General features: G+C 39.1%; 1 protein-coding gene and 1 pseudogene across 33 annotated transcripts in view; both read left to right on the top strand.

Moving 5' to 3' along the window:
- Positions 1-25,184, top strand: part of ANK2 (ankyrin 2) — a 689,779-nt gene that overhangs the window by 478,127 nt on the left and 186,468 nt on the right. The gene's annotated exons all lie outside the window — the stretch shown is intronic.
- Positions 19,216-24,203, top strand: LOC309661277 (RNA-binding protein 42 pseudogene; annotated as a pseudogene). Its single transcript has one exon. The product of its transcript is annotated as an RNA-binding protein 42 pseudogene (transcript).

Genomic DNA, 25,184 nt, shown 5'->3' on the forward strand with positions numbered 1-25,184 from the left:
TCATGTAGTGGCCGACTGTCCACTAGCATGTTACTATAAAGGGGAAGAACATGTATTTTTGTGAGAAGGCAACAAAATGTCATGAAACCACACAGAACTTAGAGCCCAGCAGTTCAAGTTCCATCTCCACTTTTGTTAAGTCATTTCAATTCAGAAAGTGACATTTTTCTAATCTCTAAAACAAGAAAGTAATAATACATTCAATCTTACACCACCAAGTTGCAGTGTAAATTAAATATGAAATATGAAAGGACTTTCTAAGGTGTACCTATTCTAATTGCAGTTACTGTGTATGTCTACCAAGAATCAGAAAAATTAAAATTGACCTCCACACAAAGTATGAGATTGTGTCTCCTCAGTCACCTGAATTTACTAGGTAGAAAGTAAATGTTGTTGTCTGGTGTTGGTTCTTTATTACTACCATTCAAGAATGTACATTAAATAGAGATTAGGGAAATGAAGTGACTAATGTTAACTAATTAGCTGCTATGTATCAGGCTTTGTGCTGGGGGCTTTATGTGTGATGTTTCATCAATCAGCAGAGACAAATGTTATAAGGTAGGCATTCGCCTGAGTTTACAAATGCAGAAACTGAGTCCACAAGTGTTTAAGTGATGTCCCCAGGGTCACACAGATCTGTCTCTCACATACAAGTCTTTTCTACTGCCGGACGTCTTCCTGAGATGTTTGAATCTTATTTTTAATCTACCATTGCTAATATAAAAAGGACTTTATTCATCCTCAGATCAACCTAATATATAGTTAAAGGAACTTTTAAGTCAAAGAGCACCACCACCAGGATTACTACTAAAACTCAAATAAAATATAGAACAGAATATAATTTCCAAACACCTAGGAGGGCAAAAGAGGCAACTCTTCAGCCAAAATACTGCTATTTCTAAATATGTGAAAGCTCAAAGCTAATATGGCATATGAAAGAAGGAAATAAAAAGTATTCTCTATTTTGCTTGTAAGCCTGAGTATCTGGGGAGCATGATGCCATGTAACATAGAAAGCAGGACCTTCTGTACCCTGTTGTATTTCTCAATGAAAGGCAATCTGGGCTGTACCAACTTTCCAAAAATACCACATGTATTGGCGTGCTAAGATTCCTTAAACTGAAATTTGGATGAAAATCTTTTTCTTTATAAAATTGGTCTCATAACTACGGTGAGAATTTTGAAATTTAATTGAAAAATACCATTTGGTTTCTAATTGTTTAAAGGATGTGGGAAAAATTCATAAATTTGGCACAAGACAATATTCTTTAAAAAAAAACACTTTGTTTTCATTTTTTTTCCCAAATAGTTACAAATTTGTTAACTTTCATTTTCCTTAAAAGATTAAGCTGGTAATGTATTTATTTATCTTTTAATCTCTTGTACATTCAGAAAAGAGAATAAATCTTAGTGTTTGCTCCCTATTTTTGAAACTCATATATACTTATTTTTTAAATTTATTTAGTAATTGTTCATAAGATTACAATATTATAAACAAGGTTAACAGAGCAAGTATTCAATAAATATTAGCAAATATTTTTATATTGATTCTCAACCTAAGTTTTAGCAAAAGTGATGCTGGTTCTCACAGGCAGGACAGAACATAAAAGGTATTATCATAGCCTGTGTCACCAATTAGGAAAGATCACGTTTAGTAGCAACTTGATAACAGTTACTGTTTATCTGGGTTTCTTTAAATTAAAATCTTTTTTGGAAATAAAATCTTTTTTATAAATGCCATTTGGATCCATCTGGTCTGGACCTCTCTTTAAAAATGCCAGAAACGACATGTACCACAGTGTTCACTGCAGCACTATTTACAATAGCCAGGACATGGAAGCAACCTAAGTGTCCATTGACAGATGAATGGATAAAGAAGATGTGGCACATATATACAATGGAATATTACTCAGCCATAAAAAGGAACGAAATTGAGTTATTTGTAGTGAGGTGGATGGACCTGGAGTCTGTCATACAGAGTGAAGTAAGTCAGAAGGAGAAAAACAAATACCGTATGCTAACACATATATATGGAATCTAAAAAATTTAAAAAAAGGTTCTGATGAACCTAGGGGCAGGACAGGAATAAAGACGCAGACGTAGAGAATGGACTTGAGGACACGGGGAGGGGGAAGGGTAAGCTGGGACGAAGTGAGAGAGTAGCACTGACATATGTACACTACCAAATGTAAAACAGATAGCTAGTGGGAAGCAGCCGCATAGCACAGGGAGATCAGCTCAGTGCTTTGTGACCACCTAGAGTGGTGGGATAAGGAGGGTGGGAGGGAGACACAAGAGGGAGGGGATATGGTGATATATGTATACATATAGCTGATTCACTTTGTTATACAGCAGAAAGTAACACAACATTGTAAAGTAATTATACTCCAATAAAGATGTTAAAAAAAAAAAAGTTGACTACACCAAAAAAAACAAAAAAAAAACAAAAATGCCAGAAACAATTCTATTAGCCTGGGACTTTATAAAGGCAACAAAAATGAATAACTGAGAATTGAATTCATAGAATTAATGGAATATGGAATGAACTATATATAGGTTTCTAACAAGTTAAATGAGGTAAAAATATTTGTACAGATAATCTTGTTATATATCTATGAGTTTATTTTGACCCCTCATTTAGAAGAAGCAAAAGGTGTTGCATCTGTCTCGTTCTGGCTATGTGTATGCTTTTGTTTCTGGATTCTGCATTATTCTCTGATTTTTTTCAATACGTTAATACCAATTCTTGCTCTATACTGAGTAGCGCTAAGCTGGATTTGAATAATGTCTGCTAAATATTTTGAGCGCTTAGAATTTTTAGTTTCAATGTTGATAAGTCATTCAATGGAAAGTAATTCCAGTAGAGACTTCCTCAACTACTTGTCCATAGCTCTAAAAAGTTTCATTTCTGTGTGTAACTACACAGGTTTATGAAGATGTTTGAAATGTAACTCTTCTTTGATTTTAAAATTGCCAAGGGTAGCTTCACTCAAATTTTTTTGTGACTTGTCTTTTTTTATTTTATTTTTAAAATTTTTTATTTATTCATTTATTTTTGGCTGCTTTGGGTCTTCGTTGCTGCCCGTGGGCTTTCTCTAGTTGTGGTGAGTGGGGGCTACTCTTCATTGCAGTGCGTGGACTTCTCATTGCAGTGGCTTCTCTTGTTGTGGAGCTTGGGCTCTAGGCACGCAGCCTTCAGTAGCTGTGGCGCACAGGCTCAGTAGTTGTGGCACACGGGCTCTAGAGCGCAGGCTCAGTAGTTGTGGCTCACGGGCTTAGCTGCTCTGCGGCATGTGGGATCTTCCCTGACCAGGGATTGGACCCATGTCCCCTGCATTGGCAGGCAGATTCTTAAGTGCTGCGCCACCAGGGAAATCCCAACTTGTCTTCTTAAGTACTCTGCTAATGCGATTTAGATTGAACAGAACAATTTATATTCTAAGAATTCTCTTGAATGCTCTTTTTCTATGACTAAAAGATGTGAATTTTAAAACATAACTCCCAGGCAGCCACTCAAACCTCCCTAAGTCATCTCAAATTTTATCATCATAGCAGTCTTTCGGCCAGTCTGAACTCAGGCTTACCGTTTGTTTACCTGTTTATTCAAGCATGTATTGTGTGTTTACTATGTGGCAGGCACTGTCCTAGGTGCCATGAAGAAAGAGGCAAAACCCTGCCCTCATATAGCTTACAATCTACAACCTGAGAGGAGAGAGACAGTCACCAAGGAAAAAAATAAATTATGAGGAAAGAGAGATGGAAGTAAATGACAGGGAGAAAAATATAGTAGGGGAGGAGGAGAGGGAGGGGAAGGGGAGCAGCATGTTACTTGAGGTAGGATGGTCAGAGGAAGACCTGAAGGAATTGAACAAGGAAGCCCTGCACTGTTTGGAGGGAGTATGTCTTAGAAGAAGGCTTGACAGGGAGAAAGCCCCAAGGAGGGAGCATGCCTGGCATGTTTGAAGCCAGTGTAGCTGGAGTAGAACGAGGGAGGGGAAGAGAAGTAGGAGGTCAGGGAGAGCCCAAGGCAGCACCAGAGAGCATGTAGGCTATTTTAAGAACTTTGGCTTTAATTCTGAGAGAAGAGAAGTGATTAGAGAATTTTTAGCAGAGAAGGGACATAAGGTGACTTAAGTTTGAATAGTCACCCTTAGACTGAAAGGGAGCAAGGGCAGAAGGAGGGAACACTTTTAAAATACTTTACCAAGAAGGAGTATTACACTTTACAAAGGAGTATTACACTTTACACTTTACAAAGGAGTATTACACTTTTGTCATACTTTCAGTGAGAGATGAGGTGCTTCTAGGCAGGAGAGATGGTGAGAAGTGGTTGGATTCTGGATATATTTTGAAGATAGAGCTGACAGGTTTTGTTGATGGATTTCATGTAGTCCAAGAGCAAAAAAGAGGAGTCAGGGATGAAGTCTGGGGTCGCAAAGAGAATAATGAGGGTGGAAGATTCATTACGCGAGAGGAGAGAGAAGGTGTGAAATAATCATCTAGGAGAGTGGGAGAGAGTGATTAAGTGTAACAGCGAATCATTGCCGGGCAGAAAGTAGGATGAGTGGAAAAGGGAGGAGTCAGGGATGAAGGCTGGGGTTGCAAGACTAATGCGGGCTAACGTTTCATTAACTGAGATGGGAAAGACTGTGGTTTGAGCAGGTTTGAGGGAATAATCAGAAGGTCACTTTAGAACATGTTAAATTTGATTTGTCTATTTGATATCCAAGATATTGAGCATGTAGTTGGATAGATGCGTCTGGCGTTCAGAGGAGAGATTTTGGCCAGAGATCTATTATTTGGAGCATTCAGTATTATAGATGTTATGTAAAACCAGGAAACTGGACGAGGTTACCAAAACAGTGAGTGAAAAATTTATGAAATATTGAAGAGGTCCAAGGACTGAGCCTTGGGACACTCCGTCTCTTAGAGGTCAGGAAGATGAGGAGGAGCCAGCAAGAAGAATGAGGAAGAGTGCCCAGAGAAGTGGCAAGAAACCCTGGAGTGCGGTTTCTCAGAAGCCAAGTGAAAGAGTTATTTTCAGGTGGAGGAAATGATCAACTCTATAAAATGCTGTTGATCAAATAAGCTCAGGAACAGAACAAATGCTGTAGTAAAGTGGTGGTAGCTGATGACTTGTTAAAGGCATTTTCAGTTGCCTGGTGGGGTGAAAGCCTGACTGGAGTTGATTCAGTCGGTAATGAGCAGACCAGATACTACTGGAAGGTCTCTTTCTGTAATGGGAAGGAGAGAACAGGGCACATAGCTGGAAGAGGAGGTAGGATCAAGAGAGGCTTTTTAAAAAAATATGAGATAAATTATAGCATTTTTGTTTCATTAATGGAAAAAAAAAGCAGAGGAGGGAAAAATCAATGATGCATGAGAGAGAGGATAGACTTGCTGGATGGTGTCCTAGGGTAGGTGAGAGGGAATGGGACCTGGTGCGCAAGTGGGGGAGTCAGCCTTTGCTAAGAACATGGATAGTTCAGGAAAAAGAAGGGTTTAGGGATAAAAGACCAAGAAGTAGTGTGGGTGTGGTGCTGGGAGCTGGATGTGGAATGGAAGTTCTCTTTTAATTGCTTCTAGTTTTTAGTGAAATATGAATGTCATCAGCAGAGAGCTAAGATGGGAGAGGAGGTGTTGGAGATTGAGGAGACAGGAGATATGAAATAATCATCTAGGAGAGTGGGAGAGAGAGTGATTAAGGGTAACAGAGTATGATTGCCAGGCAGTGTTAAGGGCCCACTTAAGGATTATGACAAGCGAGCACGTATGTGTATCTCTGCAGCCACATTCAGACATGGGATCAGTTGCAGAGGTTGTGGTTGAGCTAAGCATGTATAGTACAGCCAGAGAAGGGCAAGCCAACTGCGGATGCATACAAGGGAATGACTAAAATGACTATAAAGATTATGCATGAAATTTAGGCTGAGTGAGGAAAGAAATGGACACAGTGAAAAGGTGAACAGACTCTAGGTGTCAGGGGCTGAAGGATTGTTTGATTTGGGTCAGTAGATTGGCAGGAGGGTAAATGGAAGTTAACGGCTCGGATGCTTGAAGTTGAAATCTTGGAGGAAGATTATATCATTGGAAATGACCGTGGAAAGAGTAGATGAGGTAGAGAGAAGGAAAAATTATTAGTAGAAAAGTCAGGAACCTGAATGTGTAGAGTTCTGGAAAAACCACCTTCATATATGTTGGAAAAGGAGGCAATGAACTAGGAGCTAAAATCTTCAAGAGATGAGGATGGGATCTAAAACATACAGGCTGATGGCATCTGGAGGTTTATGTAAAAGGATGAGGAAAAAATAGTTTTGAAAAGCAATGAAGAGCAAGGAGCATTAGCATAGCTCCACTGAGTCCAGTGGTTAATTGGGGTGTAGGGGATAAATATTATCACTTGAGTAGACTTCAGGGAAGCAGTAGCTTCGGGTTTCATTTAGAACAGAAAGGTTAAAAGGAGTGTTCAGAGAAAAGATTTAAGACACAGAGATGCTGCTAATAACCACATTTATGTGTTCTAGAGGACATTGTATAGTAGTTTCAGGACATGGGACGTGATCAGAGACACAGTTAGAAAAGGGGATAGCAAGGCATACAGGGGTTGCATTTGGAGGGCTGAGGATTGACCTGGTGACTGGCACAAATAGGGATACAGGGTGTGATAAGTTTAGTCCATATCGTCCCAACCAGATAGTGATGGTGAGATTGTGAGAGTTGTCTGGAGAAAGATAAGAGGCAGCAGGGAGTCTAGCCAGGAGCCCATAGAGTTATGGAGTCCCACCTTGATTTCTGCTATGGAGGGTCAACAGAGGGAAGATCTTGATCCAAACACGTATTCAATACAGCTCTTCAGATATGCACTACAGCTAAACACAGGTGGTGTGTGAGGTAAGAGGTAGATGCCATTTTTGCTTAGTCATTTTTCTGCTTGGTTATTTTCTTTGTGCCATTAAAAATCAACCAGCCCCTTTGCAGTAGCTGAGATTTTGTCCACTCATAGTCTAACAGTCTCTTTGTTTGCTGATCACTTATTCTAAACAGTCTTTTTCCTTTCTTCTCTAGAAGTTTCCCAAGCCTCTCCCATCACTCCCTACCCTCATAGATTTCTCCTTCTCCTTTCATGTGTGTGTGTGTATGTGTTTTGATGATTATAAAGGTGTAACCCCAAATCCTAGGATCTGTAGTCTTTTCAAGGCCTTCTCTCTTCTGGAATAAGGAGGAAGGACAAAAAGGAAACCTTGTTTTCAGATGATACCTTCTTCAGATTCAGAAGAAGAGAAGAGAATTCAGCAGCTCCATATGAAAAAGTGGTTGTCTGTTGAGGTGGACATGATCAGGGGCTACCTGTCTCTTGCTGAGCCTGTATACGTACATGCGTATAACCTGACGTAGGCAACTAGTTTTAGTCCTATACTCAGTTTCTTTTCAGCCTCTTCCTGCAGAAATGAAAGGTCTTCAGGGTAAGATGAAAGAGTCCAACATGCAGATGAACAAAAGCTCATAAGGGCACACCTTGGAAGAGGTCATCCCTGGCTCTCCCCACACCCTCATTCCCCTAGCTACCACCACCAAAAACAAACAAACAAACAAACAAACAAACAAAAACAAGCTACCATCAATAAAAAGAAGAAAACTTCTTTGTGCAGGGTAGAGGGGGCAGAGGGGACAGTCTGAAATTAAACCCTGCACCTGAGTGGGTATGCAGACTCACTGTGGGGGTGAAAGAAGCATGCCACTGTCCTTGGGAAAGAGGTTTATTGGAGAACCTGTGATGTGATATTTCCCTCAAGGAATGAGGGAAGACAGCAATAGTGCCCATGGGAGGCAGAAGAGGGAAGTAGCATGAGAAAGAAGCAATTTACCAGGGAGGTGAGAATATATTTTCTCATCCAATGCAACCACCAGAAGTTATATCAAGAGATCTGGGGGGTGGGATAGAGAGAGTGGGAGGGAGGGAGACGCAAGAGGGAAGATATATGGGAACATATGTATATGTATAACTGATTCACTTTGTTATAAAGCAGAAACTAACACACCATTGTAAATCAATTATACTCCAATAAAGATGTTAAAAAAAAAAAGAGATCTGTTATTCAAGTTCCCTTGAAATTATTAATTTAGACCTCAAACTGGAGACGGTCTCTACAGCCCTTTTTAATGACTCCTTTTAGTGAGATTTCTGTGTCTCTAAAGAAGACACTAGATTCTCATTAACCATTTGCATTCACAGCTAACAATTTAGCAATACACAGAAAGGAATGCGAGATCCACAAACTGGGAACTTGGAACATCAACAACACAGGAAAATTAAGGGGTTTAAAAAGGAAGGTCCATGAAGTATACCAATCTAAATACAGTTACTAGCTTATATGAACCAGGTCACAAAGAATGATTTATAAACTAGTATTTAAGCTTCAGTGTTGTTTAGTGAAAAGGGCCCTTTGCTGGAAGGAATAAGACCCAGGATTGGCACACAATAGGTTTCCAATTAATATTTGATAAATGAATAATTGAATAAACACAGACATTGAGCCAATCACTTAAATTCTTCTGAGTCAAATAATCCATTCATGAAATGGGAAATAATAATACCTATGATATCAAATAATAGTTTCTTTATTGCATGCCTACTACATGCTTATCACTGTGTTACATACTTTATGTATGTAATCTTCACAACATACTTCTCTACCTTAAAGGGAGACTACTTTGGGCTCAAGAGATATGTGAGAAAACCCACTGTGTTGCACACACTCATTCAGGAGACCAAATTATGGCTGTGACAGTTGCAGTTGGAGAGAAGTTAATTAACAGAAAGTTGGGCTGGCCACAATGGATGATTTTACTCAAGCTAGAGTAGCTGGATGTACAAATTCTGGATAAGTTCTAACAAGTTTATTCCTTCCAACTTAATCAAAATTGTCATTATTCCTTTCAGACAACTTGTAATTCTGTGGGACATAGTAAAGCTTCTAATACTTAGGAAGATTCTAGTCTTGCCTCCTCAAGCATCTATTCTGCTTTCCGAATAGAAAGACCCAAGTTTCATCAGGTTATGTTTACAGACCATCTCTTGAGGTAGTATTTCTTCTACTTAGAGAAGGAGATTTTTTGGGGAACCCTGAGAATACATCTGTATGCTTCAGTTTCAGAAATCCTGCATTAAAATTCATGTTTCTTTAAATGATCCCTTGGAATCAATCAAGAACACAGGAACAAGAAATTACTAGATGGTATTTAATTAAATGTGATTTACCCAGATCATCTAGCATATATGTCTATTAATTTTTTTAAGATTGGCACTTAAATGCAAATATCAGATTAAAAAAATTCTCAGAGAATTCTGAGATCCTCAAGAGCACATCCAAGGATTCCAGGCTGAGAAAAGCCACTTTAGATTAAATCCTTCTCTCACGGTCTAATTTGCTCATATACACATTAATGTTAACCAGCTTCAGCCTCAGAGAGTGCACTTTTCCTGATTGTGTTTCCAAAAGCTAGAGGTGGATGTAGTTGTACCTGACTTGTCTTTGCACTGACCACATTTCCTGATAAAATGCACAGTGACCGGATGAATTAAACAAAATCCTGTTAACCTCCGCATGGTCCATACTATTCATTAGCTCATTCATTGTAAGAATATTACTGCAGTATCCTTCGCCTTGTGCTAGATACTATATTAGGCGTAGAGGTTACAAAGGTGAATAGATTTGACTTTTGTTCATAAAAAGCCTTGTTGGGAAGATAAACAGGACACAAAACACAATCAATTGTGAAAAGAACCAAATTTTGTGATTGTTCAGAGGATAAAGTGACTAAGCTGGCTTGTGTATCGCAGACAAACCTGAAATTGATACTGAATGCAATTCGCAGGAATCATTTTATTGGGTTGGCCAAAAAGTTTTTTCCATAACATCGTCTGGAAAAACCTGAATGAACTTTTTGGCCAACCCAATATTATGATGGAAAGCAGAGTGATGGTGTGGTACTTGGAAGACTCCCATAAGCTAACTTTTCTTGTTTGATGGCTCCCTCCTCACTCTTCCCATATTCTTTTAGAGCACAGCAAGCCAAATTTGGCTTATTTTTAATTAAAATTGTAAAAAAGGGAGATATTATTAATTATTAATTATCTAATAACATTACTAGATTTTTTTATGGGTACCTGGAAATGTAGACTTGGTTCCTCGCACAATGCTTGGCATACAATACAGGTACAAAAAAGTTTAGGTGAATAATTGATATTCAGTTATTATTAATTACTGAATTTAAGCTTTCTCTAGTTTACATTAATTTGAAACTCTGTGCCATGTTTTTATCTGAGTTTAATATTGTGGACAGCATTCTTGTGCCTCACTAGAAGTAGGCGGACACAGCACATACTAGAATGAGCTGTGTGGAACCTTTTTAGGTCCCATGCTCCTGTCTTGCTTCCTTCCCTTTGAGATCCTGCCACTCTCTCCCTCTCTCACTTCAATCTCACCCTTGGCCCCTGCAGGCACATCCACTTCAGGCTGCCCCACTAGAGGAGTTTTCTCGTTTCATTTAAAAAAAAGTTACTGGTTAATTCTGATATACGTTCCTTCCCCTGCTTGCCAATCTTGATAAATTCTATGTCAGAAGAAGATCCATGTTTTTAATGCCCTCTTTTAAGATGAGTTGATAGAAATAGTAACTGAGTCAGTGATAAATATACAAAGATGAGACTTCGTCTAGTGGATATTTTCTTTAAATCTTCTGGAAATTATACTCTCATTACTTGTCATTTAAGAACCAAAGAATTCTACTACTGTAAGTAACTTATGGGATCAACCAAACATAACCCCTTTCCTCCAGTTTTAAGTTAAATTAAAACTAACTAAGCTTGGCATGGACATAATACTATAACTGTCTAGAATTCATCATAGAATTCCTTTCTAATTTTGACACTCTTAGACATTGTAAGTCTAGAGGCCTAAAGGAAATAATTTTTCTCCTTAACTACTGACTTATTATCAGAGGTTGAGATATTTTTATTCTAAAAAATATCAATTAAGAGTTAATGAAAAATTGAGGTCTAAAGAAGGCGAAATAGAATTATAATGCAGAGCCCATAGTGTTTTTTTTGTTTTAATTGTAGGGGTTAAGAATACAGTTTCTGAGCTAGAATCACCAGGTAGTTCATAACTCATAATGTTCAATTCAGGGTTAAATGAGTTAATGCAATTAAAAGCTTAGATCTAAGCCTGACACATGAGAATAAACTGTAATAAGTTTTAGGTTTTATTTAAATAATTTGCTGCTGACTTTTAATGTCTAAATCTCTTTAAACCATGACTATTATAATAAGTAGCTCAAATAATTTTCTGTCTTTGAGCTTCATGTTAAGTCAGATGTCTTGCTTTAACACATGTTAAGTCAAATACTAAAGAAATAATTTATCTATCATTTCTCATAAAATTAATTTAACCAGAGAAATGAGACCACATGAAAATGACATTTAACTTAGGAGAGTTAAAACTCAGTAGTAAAATAACAGCTTTTTGAATTTTTGACAGGATGACTACTAAGAGGCCAGGTTCCCATTTACTTTTTAGGTTTCATTAGAATTCAAAATACATTTTAAAATAATCATTTCTGTCTAACTTAATAATTTTCCCAGCCCAGGTAAGCATTATATGTTAGACCCAAAATACTCAATTCAAGAGTGATTTGTACATGCCTCTGTGGGCTTTAACCATGGAGGAAGAGGACACAAGCCAAGGAATGCAGGTGGCCTCTAGAAGCTGGAAAAGGCAAAAAGAACTGTTCTACCCTAGAACCTCTGGAGGGAATGCAGCCCTGCAGACACCATGATTTTAGCCCAGTGAAACTCAACATGGACTTCTGACTTGAGTGCCATCTGCTTGCGGCCCCTTCCATGAAAGAAAAAACACTCAATTCAGCTCATCATCTTTAACCAGATCTCTGTGATAGAAAACAGAAAGAGTTAGGAATATGTGCGAATTTATTACTTTCTGCATCTAACCAGGAAATCATAATATCTTACATTTGTAAGAGTCCAAATAACATAAACATACATTACTTTATATTCTTTTTTTTTTGCATTTTTGCCATTTTATTTTATTTATATTTTTATTTATTTATTTTTAACATCTTTATTGGAGTATAATTGCTTTACAAAGGTGTGTTAGTTTCTGCTATACATATGAATAGTGTGAATCAGCTATACATATACATACATCCTCATATCTCCTCCCTCTTGCGTCTCCCTCCCACCCTCCCTAACCCACCCCTCTAGGTGGACACAAAGCACCAAGCTGATCTCCCTGTGCTATGCGGCTGCTTCCCACTAGCTATCTGTTTTACATTTGGTAGTGTATATATGTCCATGCCACTCTCTCACTTCATCCCAGCTTACCCTTCCCCCTCCCTGTGTCTGTAGGTCCATTCTCTACATCTGCGTCTTTATTCCTGTCCTGCCCCTAGGTTCTTCAGAACCATTGTTTTTTTTTTTTATTTTAGATTCCATATATATGTGTTAGCATACGGTATTTGTTTTTCTCTTTCTGACTTACTTCACTCTGTATGATAGTCTCTAGGTCCATCCACCTCACTACAAATAACTCAATTTCGTTCCTTTTTATGGCTGAGTAATATTCCATTGTATATATGTGCCACATCTTCTTTATCCATTCATCTGTTGATGGACACTCAGGTTGCTTGCATGTCCTGGCTATTGTAAGTAGAGCTGCAATGAACATTGTGGTACATGACTCTTTTGGAATTATGGTTTTCTCAGGGTATATGCCCAGTAGTGGGATTGCTGGGTTGTATGGTAGTTCTATTTTTAGTTTTCTCAGGAACCTCCATACTGTTCTCCATAGTGGCTGCACCAATTTGCATTCCCACCAGCAGTGCAGGAGGGTTCCCTTTACTCCACACTCTCTCCAGCATTTATTGTTCGTAGATTTTTTGATGATGGCCTTTCCGACCGGTGTGAGGTGAGACCTCATTGTAGTTTTGATTTGCATTTCTCTGATGATTAATGATGTTGACCATCGTTTCATGTGTTTGTTGGCAATTTGTATATCTTCTTTGGAGAAATGTCTATTTAGGTCTTATGCCCATTTTTGGATTGGGTTGTTTGTTTCTTTGATATTGAGCTGCATGGGCTGCTGTATATTTTGGAGATTAATCCTTTGTCAGTTGCTTCGTTTGCAGATATTTCCTCCCATTCTGAGGGTTGTCTTTTCATCTTGTTTATGGTTTCCTTTGCTGTGCCAAAAAGCTTTTAAGTTTCATTAGGTCCCATTTATTTATTTTTGTTTGTATTTCCATTTCTCTAGGAGGTAGGTCAAAAAGGATCTCGCTGTGATTTATGTCATAGTGTTCTGCCTATGTTTTCCTCTAAGAGTTTTATAGTGTCTGGCCTTACATTTAGGTCTTTAATACATTTTGAGTTTATTTTTGTGGATGGTGTTAGGGAGTGTTGTAAGTTCATTCTTTTTATGTAGCTGTCTAGTTTTCCCAGCATCACTTATTGAAGAGGCTGTCTTTGCTCCATTATATATTCTTGCCTCCTTTATCAAATATAAGGTGACCATATGTGCGTGGGTTTATCTCTGGGCTTTCTATCCTGTTCCGTTGATCTATATTTCTGTTTTTGTGCCAGTACCATACTGTCTTGATTACTGTAGCTTTGTAGTGTAGTCTGAAGTCTGGGAGACTGATTCCTCCAGATTTGTTTTTCTTTCTCAAGATTGCTTTGGCTATTCGGGGTCTTTTGTGTTTCCATACGTATTGTGAAATGTTTTGTCCTAGTTCCGTGAAAAATGGCATTGGTAGTTTGATAGGGATGGCACTGAATCTGTAGATTGCCTTGGGTAGTATAGTCATTTTCACAATGTTGATTCTTCCAATCCAAGAACATGGTATATCTCTCCATCTGTTTGCATCATCTTTAATTTCTTTCATCAGTGTCTTATAGTTTTCTGCATACAGGTCTTTTGTCTCCTTAGGTAGGTTTATTCCTAGGTATTTTATTCTTTTTGTTACAATGGTAAATGGGAGTGTTTCCTTAATTTCTCTTTCAGATTTTTCATCATTAGTATATAGGAATGCAAGAGATTTATGTGCATTAATTTTGTATCCTGCTACTTTACCAAATTCATTGATTAGCTCTGGTAGTTTTTTGGTAGCATCTTTAGGATTCTCTATGTATAGTATCATGTCATCTGCAAATAGAGACAGTTTTATTTCTTCTTTTCCGATTTTGGATTCCTTTTATTTCTTTTTCTTCTCTGATTGCTGTGGCTAAAACTTCCAAAACTATGTTGAATAATAGTGTTGAGAATGGGCAACCTTGTCTTGTTCCTGATCTTAGTGGAAATGGTTTCAGTTTTTCACCATTGAGAATGATGTTGGCTGTGGGTTTGTCATATATGGCCTTTATTATGTTGAGGTAAGTTCACTCTATGCCTACTTTCTGGAGGGTTTTTATCATAAATGGGTGTTGAATTTTGTCAAAAGCTTTTTTTGCATCTATTGAGATGATCATGTGGTTTTTCTCCTTCAATTTGTTAATATGGTTTATCACATTGGTTTATTTGCATATATTGAAGAATCCTTGCATTTCTGGGGTAAACCCCACTTGATCATGGGGTATGATCCTTTTAATGCTGTTGGATTCTGTTTACTAGTATTTTGTTGAGGATTTTTGCATCTGTGTTCATCAGTGATATTGGCCTAGAGTTTTCTTTTTTTGTGGCATCTTTGTCTGGTTTTGGTATCAGGGTGATGGTGGCCTCGTAGAATGAGTTTGGTAGTGTTCCTCCCTCTGCTATATTTTGGAAGAGTTTGAGAAGGATAGGTGTTAGCTCTTCTCTAAATGTTTGATTGAATTCGCCTGAGAAGCCATCTGGTCCTGGGCTTTTGTTTGTTGGAAGATTTTTAATCACTGTTTCAAATTCAGTGCTTGTGATTGGTCTGTTCATATTTTCTACTTCCTGGTTCAGTCTCAGAAGGTTGTGCTTTTCTAAAAATTTGTCCATTTCTTCCAGGTTGTCCATTTTATTGGCATAGAGTTGCTTGTAGTAGTCTCTTAGGATGCTTTGTATTTCTGCAGTGTCAGTTGTTACTTCTCCTTTTTCCTTTCTAATTCTATTGATTTGAGTCCTCTCCATTTTTTCCTTGATGAGTCTGCCTAATGGTTTTTTAGTTTTGTTTATCTTCTTAAAGAACCAACTTTTAGTTTTATTGATCTTTGCTACCATTTCCTTCATTTCTTTTTCATTTATTTCTGATCTGATCTTTATGATTTCTTTCCTTCTGCTAACTTTGGGGTTTTTTGTTCTTCTTTATCTAATTGCTTTAGGTGTAAGGTTAAGTTGTTTATCTGAGATGTTTCTTGTTTCTTGAGGTAGGATTGTATTGCTATAACTTAGAACTGCTTTTGCTGTGTCCCATAGGTTTTGGGTTGTCGTGTTTTCATTGTCATTTGTTTCTAGGTATTTTTTGATTTCCACTTTGATTTCTTAGTGATCTCTTGGTTATTTAATAGTGTATTGTTTAGCCACCATGTGTTTGTAATTTTTACAGATTTTTTCCTGTAACTGATATCTAGTCTCATAGTGTTGTGGTCAGAAAAGATACTTGGTACAATTTCAATTTTCTTAAATTTACCAAGGCTTGATTTGTGACCCAAGATATGATCTATCCTGGAGAATGTTCCATGAGCACTTGAGAAGAAAGTGTATTCTGTTGTTTTTGGCTGGAATGTGCTATAAATATCAATTAAGTCCATCTTGTTTAATGTATCATTTAAAGCTTGTGTTTCCTTATTTATTTTCATTTTGGATGATCTGTCCATTGGTGAAAGTGAGGTGTTAAAGTCCCCTACTATAATTGTGTTACTGTCAATTTCTCCTTTTATGGCTGTTGGCATTTGCCTTATGTATTGAGGTGCTCCTATGTTGGCTGCATAAATATTTACAATTGCTATATCTTCTTCTTGGATTGATCCCTTGATCATTATGTAGTGTCCTTCTTTGTGTCTTGTGTTAGTCTTTATTTTAAAGTCTATTTTGTCTGACATGAGAATTGCTACTCCAGCTTTCTTTTGATTTCCATTTGTATAGAATATCTTTTTCCATCCCCTCACTTTCAGTCTGTGTGTCCCTACGTCTGAAGTGAGTCTCTTGTAGATAGCATATGTACGGGTTTTTGTATCCATTCAGCCAGTCTATATCTTTTAATTGGAGCATTTAATCCATTTACATTTAAGGTAGTTATTGATATGTATGTTCCTATTACCATTATCTTAACTGTTTTCGGTTTGTTATTGCAAGTCTTTTCCTTGTCTTGTGTTTCCTGCCTAGAAGAGTTCCTTTGGCATTTGTTGTAGAGCTGGTTTGTTGGTGCTGATTTCTCTTAGCTTTTGCTTGTCTGTAAAGGTTTTAATTTCTCTGTCAAATCTGAATGAGATCCTTGCTGGGTAGAGTAATCTTGGTTGTAGGTTTTTCCCTTTCATCGCTTTAAATATGTCCTGCCACTCCCTTCTGGCTTGCAGTGTTTCTGGTGAAAGATCAGCTGTTAACCTTATGGGGATTCCCTTGTATGTTAATTGTTACTTTTCCTTTGCTGCTTTTAATATTTTTTCTTTGTATTTAGTATTTGATAGTTTGATTAATATGTGTCTTGGCAAGTTTCTCCTTTGATTTATCCTGTATGGGAATCTCTGTGCTTCCTGGACTTGATTGACTATTTCCTTACCCATATTAGGGAAGTTTTCAACTATCATCTCTTCAAATATTTTCTCAGTCCCTTTTTTTTTTCTCTTTTTCTTCTGGGACCCTTATAATTTGAATGTTGGTGAATTTAATGTTGTCCCAGAGCTCTCTGAGATTGTCCTCAATTCTTTTCATTCTTTTTTCTTTAGTCTTCTCTGTGGTAGTTATTTCCACTGTTTTATCTTCCAGGTCACTTATCCGTTCTTCTGCCTCAGTTATTCTGGTATTGATTCCTTCTAGAGAATTTTTAATTTCATTTATTATGTTGTTCATCATTGTTTGTTTGCTTTTTAGGTCTTCTAGGTCCTTGTTAAACGTTTCTTGTATTTTCTCCATTCTATTTCCAAGATTTTGGATCATCTTTACTATCATTACTCTGAATTCTTTTTCAAGTAGACTGCCTATTTCCTCTTCATTTGTTTGGTCTGGTGAGTTTTTACCTTGCTCCTTCATCTGCTGTGTATTTCTCTGTCTTCTCATTTTGCTTAACTTACTTTGTTTGGGGGTCTCGTTTTCGCAGGCTGCAGGTTCGTAGTTCCCGTTGTTTTTCGTGTCTGCTCCCAGTGGGTAAGGTTGGTTCAGTGGGTTGTGTAGGCTTCCTGGTGCAGGGGACTGGTGCCTGTGTTCTGGTGGATGAGGCTGGATCTCATCTTTCTGGTTGGCAGGACCACGTCCGGTGGTGTGTTTTGGGGTGTCTGTGAACTTATTATGATTCTAGGCAACCTCTCTGCTAATGGCTGGGTTTGTGTTCATGTCTTGCTAGTTGTTTGGCTTAGGGTATCCAGCACTGTAGCTTGCTCATCGTTGAGTGGAGCTGGGTCTTAGCATTGAGATGAAGGTCTCTGGGAGAGCTTTCACTGTTTGATATCACATTGGGCCGGGAGGTCTCTGGTGGACCAATGTCCTGAACTCGGCTCTCCCACGTCAGAGGCTCAGGCCTGACACCCGGCCAGTACACCAAGAGCTTGTCAGCCACATGGCTCAGAAGAAAAGGGAGAGAAAGGAAGGAAGGGAGGGAGGGAGGGAGAAAGCGTGAGAGAGAGAGAGAAAGAAAGAAAGAAAGGAAAGAAAAGAAGAAAGAAAATATTAAAATAGAAAAAAATATTAAAAATAAAAAAATTAAAAATTAATAAAAAAAGAAAAGAGAGAAAGAAAGAAGAGAGCAACCAAACTAGAAAACAAATCCACCAATGATTACAAGGTCTAAAAACTATACTAAAAACAAAAAAACAAACAAACCAAAAAACGGACAGTCAGAACCCTAGGACAAATGGCAAAAGCAAAGCTATACAGACAAAATCACCCAAAGAAGCATGCACATACACACTCAGAAAGAGAGAAAAAGGAAAAAAGAATATATATATATATATATATATATATATATATATACCAATCATAATAAGCTCTAAATACTAAACTAAGATAAACATAAAACCAGAAACAAATTAGATGCAGAAAGCAAACCCGAAGTCTACAGTTGCTACCAAAGTCCACTGCCTCAATTTTGGGATGATTCATTGTCTATTCAGGTATTCCACAGATGCAGGGTACATCAAGTTGATTTGGAGATTTAATCCGCTGCTGGGAGAGATTTCCCTTTCTCTTCTTTGTTCGCACAGCTCCTGGGGTTCAGCCTTAGATTTGGCCCCGCCTCTGCATGTAGGTCGCCTGAGGGCATCTGTTCCCGCCCAGACAGGACGGGGTTAAATGAGCGGCTGATTTGGGGGCTCTGGCTCACTCAAGCCATAGGGAGGGTGGGGTATGGAATGTGGGGCAAGCCTGCAGTGGCAGAGGCCAGAGTGACGTTGCACCAGCGTGAGGCACACTGTGTGTTCTCCCTGGGAAGTTGTCCCTGGATCACGGGACCCTGGCAGTGGCGGGCTGCACAGGCTCCCGGGAGGGGAGGTGTGGATAGTGACCTGTACTCGCACACAGGCTTCTTGGTGGCAGCAGCAGCAGCCTTAGCATCTCACGCCTGCCCTTCTCTTGTTTTCACACCGATAGCTGTGGCTCGCGCCCGTCTCTAGAGCTCGTTTAGGCGGTGCTCTGAATCCCCTCTCCTCACGCACCAGGAAACAATGGTCTCTTGCCTCTTAGGCAGTTCCAGACTTTTTCCTGGACTCCCTCCTGGGTAGCTGTGGCACAGTAGCCCCCTTCCAGCTAGTTCACGCAGCCAACCCCAGTCCTCTCCCTGGGCTTCAACCGAAGCCCAAGTCTCAGCTCCCAGAACCCGCCCACCCTGGCGGGTGAGCAGACAAGCCTCTCGGGCTGGTGAGTGCTGGTCGCACTGATCTCTGTGCGGGAATCTCTCCGCTTTGCCCTCTGCACCCCTATTGCTGTGCTCTCCTTCATGTCCGAAGTTCCCTCCCCGCCCATCCCCCGTCCCAGCCAGTGAAGGGGCTTCCTAGTGTGTGGAAACTTTTCCTCCTTCACAGCTCCCTCCCAGAGGTGCAGGTCCCGTCCCTATTGTTTTGTGTCTATTTTTTTCTTTTTTCTTCTGCCCTACCCCGGTACGTGGGGACTTTCTTGCCTTTTGGGAGGTCTGGGTTCTTCTGCCAGCGTTCAGTAGGTGTTCTGTAGGAGTTGTTCCACATGTAGATGTATTTCTGATGTATTTGTGGGGAGGAAGGTGATCTCCACATCTTACTCCTGCAGCATCTTGAAGGCGCCCCTCTATATTCTCTTTTAAATAACTATCTGTAGAAAGCAGAGTGGAAACTTCCCCTTTTACTAGTGAAGAAACTAAATTATATTGCTAGTAATGGAGAGACAGAATAGGAACTCTAACATGTGTGTTCTCCACTATACCACACTTCCTCTTGGAACTCCAGATGTAGATGTGGTTTAACCATGATTCTGCTAGTATTTTCAAAAGGAAGTATTCTTGTTTGTCCCAACGTTATTCATCTTATTTGCATCACAGCACTCATCTAAAATGAAAATTATTGATTTCATAAAATTCAAATAAGCATATCATAAAAACCATTCCTCTCTTAGAATGCTCTTTGTGAGCATCAGCTTTTTTACTTATTTGGTTTGAAACAACATCTTGTTTCCCCAAGAGGCCCTCATGTCTTGGGTCTTGCCTATAGTTTTTTTTTTTTTTTGTAATCTAGAGAAGCATGCGTGCACACACACACACACACACACACACACACACAGGTGCACACCACATGCACATGCAGACGTGTGTACACATGTATGTGTATGTAAAGTTTCACCAAAAAAACCCCCCCAAAACAAAATCAACACTTGCCATCCACAGTGCACTCTATTTTTCTTTGCTCTACTTCATGTTTTGAAATATACACTGATTGGCAATCCATTAAACAGATTTTATGATGTACTTGTGCATGATGACCTACAGTTTGAAACACTGGTGTGGAGCTTAATTATTTTAGCTTTTTTGAAAGCATGAGTTTGGAAATCTGATCTAAGTTTGAATTTTTGCTCTTCCTCTTCTTGGTGGTAAGGATCTTTGAGGCAAATCACTTGGCTTCTGAGAATTTTAGTATCTTCATCTATAAAATATAATAATGTGATATATGTAAAATATAAAATGTAATAATGATATCCATGTCATTAAGCTTCTCTTTCATTCATTAAGTATTTATTTCTCAGCTCTCATAATCTTTCATCCCTCTTGGTCCTGGTTAAATTTTGAAGAATTTTCATAGCTCTTTCTTCTCCCAGGCTAACTCACCATCATATTTAATGTCATTCTCCATATTTGGGGGATTGTATGATTGAAACATTTGATGGGGCTAGACAGGGGAAAAGACCAGTGGCCAAAAAGGGAGCTACCAGCCAGGAGCGCTAGATGGGCTTCCACTATGGTTGAAATGGAGATCCAGAAATAGACTATATAAAGTCGTATCTTTGAAGCACTCTTATTCTAAGCCTTTTCCCTATGAAATGACCTATGAGCCACCAAATTTCAAGCCTCATTGTAAATATTTTTAAATTGATGAAGACTTAGCAAATCCTCCTTAAATAGTCATCATTTGGGAATTAAAAAGAAAGCCTCTAGGATTTGAGAATAACTCACTAATAAAACAAGTTTCCTCTTGGGTCATCCATAGTTTGATTTATATATTAAATCAGAAATCTTTGGACATCAAAGACCCAGTAAGATCAGTTCAACTGACAAAAGATGACACGTGCTTTGCTTTTCCCCATCTTCATGAAAACTAAATACATTCTTAATTCCATCATAGTGAGTACTCTTAGTTTAGAGCAGCCACCATGAAAGAGGTGGGAAAGGTGCAGATAGATTATGGATGAGTATACTGAGTGGGATTTGGATTGGGAATATGTAAACAGGTCATTTTCATTTTGAGTTTGATTTTTTTCCTCCCATTATATAGATGATTCCTTTCACCAGTGTCATTTATGGTAATGGCAGAGTGAAACTGTAAACAGCATTTCGTAATTATTTGTATCTCTATATGTGGGCATGTAGTTCCTCTTGAAAAGAGCTCCTCATTTAGGGCATCTCTGACACAGGAGCCCCGTTATGAGTGGGGGTGGTGTGGAGGTTAGGGAACAAATTTCACTTTCTCTTTATTATTTGCCCGTTGATGTATCCATTTGCCCTACATCTTTTTCCTTTAATATTTTCAAGAACTCATATTTGCAATTGCCTCCTTTCAAATATTTAAATTTTAATGTTGTTAAGGAAGTTATATATTAAGTTAGTTGTACTTTTCTGACAGACTGGAGGACCCTTAATTCAACATGTAAGATTTGCAAAGTAGAATAGCCAAAGATTTGAAAAAATCATGGATGAGTATATGCTAGCGCAGAGGTGATTTTCAATTGTTTAATAATAAATATTTGGGGAGCTCTCTGGGGACAGAAACTATGTCACTGGTCCTCCCTTAGAACCTAGCACCTAGAGCTGAGTACTTGGTGAGTAACTAGCAAATGCTTGTTGATTAACTGATAAGTTTATATTAATTACAGATTTGTCCTAAGATCCAAAACAGTTTAATGGATTTTGATGCAAGCATTTAAGTTTCATGTATGTTTAGCTGTATCTTCTTGAATCTGTTCCTCAACTTTAAAAAATGGACTAATCTATACATTTTCCATATGTGCCAGAAATGTAACCAATGCTTAAATGGTTCTATAAAATTTTTATTGGTTCTACCTGGGGTTTCATCCACTAGTTTTATATGATCATAGAAAAGCAGTCAATGGGCAAAATATCTCATAGAATCATCAAGAGAAATGGAGAATAGAGCTTACTGCAAAATTTGATTATAAACAAAATGTTATAATATTGCTTTATAAAAATTTAATAGAAGTGCTAAACAAAAAAGATAACTCTGTCCTTTCAGGTTGATTAATGTGCACATAGTTGTTTCAAAGTAGCCTTAAGATCTTATTTTTAAACTACATGGTATATTTAGTCATTTTAATGATATTATATAGAAATAGAATTATTCCAAAAATTATAGATCAAAGTGATATCTTGCCTGGGACTCATGGATCTATAAGCCCAATCAATATTTTGCTCACAATAAGCCAGCTCAATGAATATTTCTTGATTGTTTCAAATGACTCAAGCTCATATTCTTTTATCCACGTTAACTTCCATAAAGCCAATATCAAAGACTTATCAGTAGTAGCCTGCTTTGGTTCGTCCCCATTCAGGATGCTGCCACAGTAATGATAGCAGGTGGCGGGCCAGCCCTGCGATTCCCAGGTGCAGGAGGACCTGTGGTCCTGGGCCCTGGTGCCAGCACCCGGGCAAGGGCAGCAAGGAAAGCTTGGAAGAGATGGAGGCGGAGACGGCCCTGTTTGAGCAGGAAGTTCTGGGGCTCTGGTAACCAGAATCCCAGCTGCTGTGCCTGCTGTACCCCAGTGCCCACAGTCCCCATAGTAGAAGCAATGCAGTTCCCAGCAGTTCCTGTGCCTGCCCAATGATAGCGACCAACATACCAGCAGGTCCAACAGACTCTCCAGACCTGGGCAGCCACCGTGGCCACAGTGGTTCCTCCCATGGTGGGTGACCCTCCCTTTGTGGTGTGCCTCCTTTCCAGGTGCATTTGGCCCCCGTGATTGGATTCAACTGGACAGTCCAAAGGCTGGAGAAGCCCTGTTCCTGCCATGAACAGCTGTGGCACCCACCACAGAGGGCTTCTCTCCTGTATCCAGCACTAGTCCCCCACCTGCTACAGAGAGCACATTCTGCTCTTTACTCTGCAGCAGGCAGTCCTGACCCCATGGCCCTGCTGCCCCCTCACCAGGCCCTCATGGGCCCCCTTTTCTGCCTGGACCACCTCTAATGCTGTCACCAATGGCTCAGGGTCCTGAAGCCCTTCCCTGGGTTCCATGGCTGCTCTGAGGCCTCTCCTAGAAGAGCCAGCAGCATACCGAGAGCTGGGCGTCAGCCTGGCGTTGCTTCTGGAAGAGAAGGAAGAGGCAGTGGTGGTGGCAGCAGCTGGGCTGGAGGAGGCTAGGGTGCTGGTGGCTGTGAGGGCAGGAAGCACCCCAGCTGGTCCTGGTCTTTGGGCCCTGGCCACCTACCATTGGCCCTGACCATGGATTTGCCTGAGCCCCTGCCCCTCCTGCTGGAAGTAGTGTGCCAGGCTTACTGCCTCCAGCGCACATTCCTTAGCTCCTGGCCCCTGTCCCCTCGCCCTGGCCTTGTGACCCTCTAGATCCCAGAATCCCTGGGTGAGGACAAGAAGAAAGGAAAGCCAGAGAAATTGACGCAGCTTTCGCACCGGCAGCTGGGAGCAGCTGGGAGGACCCCAGCCTGCTGGAGTGGGATGCAGATGGTTTCCAAATCTTCTGTCGGGATCTGGGCAATGAAATGGAGATGCCATCTTGGAACTCACCTTTAGCCCCTTCCCCTTCCCGTGCTTCTTTAAGGCTAAGGGCATCTGCGACAAGCGCACTGGCAAGATCATGGGCTATAGCTTCTTCAGCTTTAAGGACCCCAGCAACTATATGCACTCCATGCGTTGAGATGAATGCGAAGTACGTAGGCTCGCACCCCACCAAGCTGCGCAAGAGCACGTGGAAGGCCCAGAACCTGGGCCTTGAGTGCAAGAAGCAGGAAGAGAAATTGGGACTGAGATAGGGTCTGTGGCTGAGCACCCGCTCCCTCTTGGCTGGGCGCTGGCTGCTACCCACAGTTCTTTTTGGAAAACCCATAACTGTCCACTCACCCATCCTCCCCAAAACCAGTTTCAATAAATTTATGTTCATCCCTGCCCCGACCCCCCCAAAAAAGGCTAAAGCAATGATGGGCACATAACTGGTGCTCATGAATGTTTATTTCTTTACCATCGTCATCATTGTTTTTCATTGTCATCATTATAAATATTATTTGTAGATAAGACCATTAGACCACAGAGAGGTTAAGTGATTTGTCCAAATCCACACTTCTGGTTAGTAGTGGAGCAAGGAGAAGATTGCATTTCTTTCTTTTTTTTTTTTTTAAACATCTTTATTGTGCATTTCTTATCATTCCCATCACCATGTTATTCCTGCAGTTGACCACACTGTCTCAAAAAGAAAAAAAAAAAAAAAAAAAGTAGTAGAAGAAGAAGAAGGATTAAAAGATAAAAAGGAAGGGAAGAAAGAAAAAGGAAGAAAATCCCCACATTCAGTCAATCACATACAAATGAGAAATATTTAAACTTTTAAAACCTTAAAAAGAAATATTTCCAATATTCTTTAACTCAGTGATAAGGATGTTCTTCCAGTGCTCATCTAAATTCCTTTTACTGTGAATTTATTTATTTTCCTCCAGGTTTGCTTCAACAGAATTATAATACCAATGATTTTATTCTCAAACATACTGAGGATATTAACTCACTGCTTAGCCTACTATTTTTCAGATTTAATTAATTCTTGAATTTTTCTCTTAAAATTTTGTTTTTGATTTTTGAATCATTTAAAATTTTCTAAGTTTTTTCCAAAGTGTTGGTCAGTATTTTGAGTCACTGAGTAGCTAATTAGAATCAGCAACTCTGTTTACCAAAGTATAATTGCTGTCTGTAAATCCTATCAGGTAGGGAATACATCAAACCAAGTGAGAATAGCACTTGGCATAGTGCTGTTTTAGATACAAAATCACTGACAATTTTTTTGCCATGAAGTATTGGTGGCACAACATATACTCAATATATACACACTCGTATACTGTAATTCTGATATTATTAAAAATGAAACTAAACAAGACAAAAGCAAAACCAAGTAAAAAGATGAGAGGAATAAGGATGTGTGTTACTTAATTCCAATGGATACTGAATTTATTCTGTGTTTCCTGTAAACTAGTGAAAAAAGACAAACACATTGAATTATGCAATTTTCCTTAATTAAAGATTAGTGAGAATAAGCATAATGGCTTTTCCTATTACTAAAATTTTTCCTGTTATTGAACTCAACAATAGCT

Source organism: Balaenoptera physalus, assembly GCF_965194825.1.
Source record: "Balaenoptera physalus genome assembly, chromosome: 5".
NCBI classification, from domain to species: domain Eukaryota; kingdom Metazoa; phylum Chordata; class Mammalia; order Artiodactyla; family Balaenopteridae; genus Balaenoptera; species Balaenoptera physalus.